Consider the following 566-nt stretch of genomic DNA (forward strand, 5'->3'; position numbering starts at 1 on the left):
CACTTCTGCTAGAAATTACCTACCTAATAGTACTCCATCCAGTGAATACAAAACTGGAGGGCACCATCATGAAACCTAAAATATACATTTCTTGCTTTTAGTTTCTCATGTTTTGATTTTAGATTTTTTTTTTTTTACATTTAAAATATTTGACTATCAATTTAAGTTTTAAAAAAAAACCCCAAACCCTAAAAGAACAGAATAGTCAGCAGACAGTATTTCATTTCCAAGAAGGAGCAGGGACAAGTGAAATATCTTCTTTTTTTTTTTTTCAATAAACCTAATATTAAACAGAGATGTTCGTTTTTTTCTTTCTGATCATCTATGAACAGTAATAAATAACAAATAAATAATTATTATTTATTATTATTTTTTCTTCTTCTTCTTCTTCTTCTTCTTCTTTCTTCTTATTATTATTATTATTATTATTATATTAATTATTTATTATTATCATTATTATTATTATTATTACATTAAAAAAGGACTGAAACCATGGGGCTGTCAATCATAGTTGGAGGGCGGGCTTTCACGAGCAGCCAGCCAATCACAGTAACTTCCGTTCGCCA

The sequence above is a fragment of the Plectropomus leopardus genome, chromosome 17 (genome assembly GCF_008729295.1).
Source record: "Plectropomus leopardus isolate mb chromosome 17, YSFRI_Pleo_2.0, whole genome shotgun sequence".
NCBI classification, from domain to species: Eukaryota; Metazoa; Chordata; class Actinopteri; order Perciformes; family Serranidae; genus Plectropomus; species Plectropomus leopardus.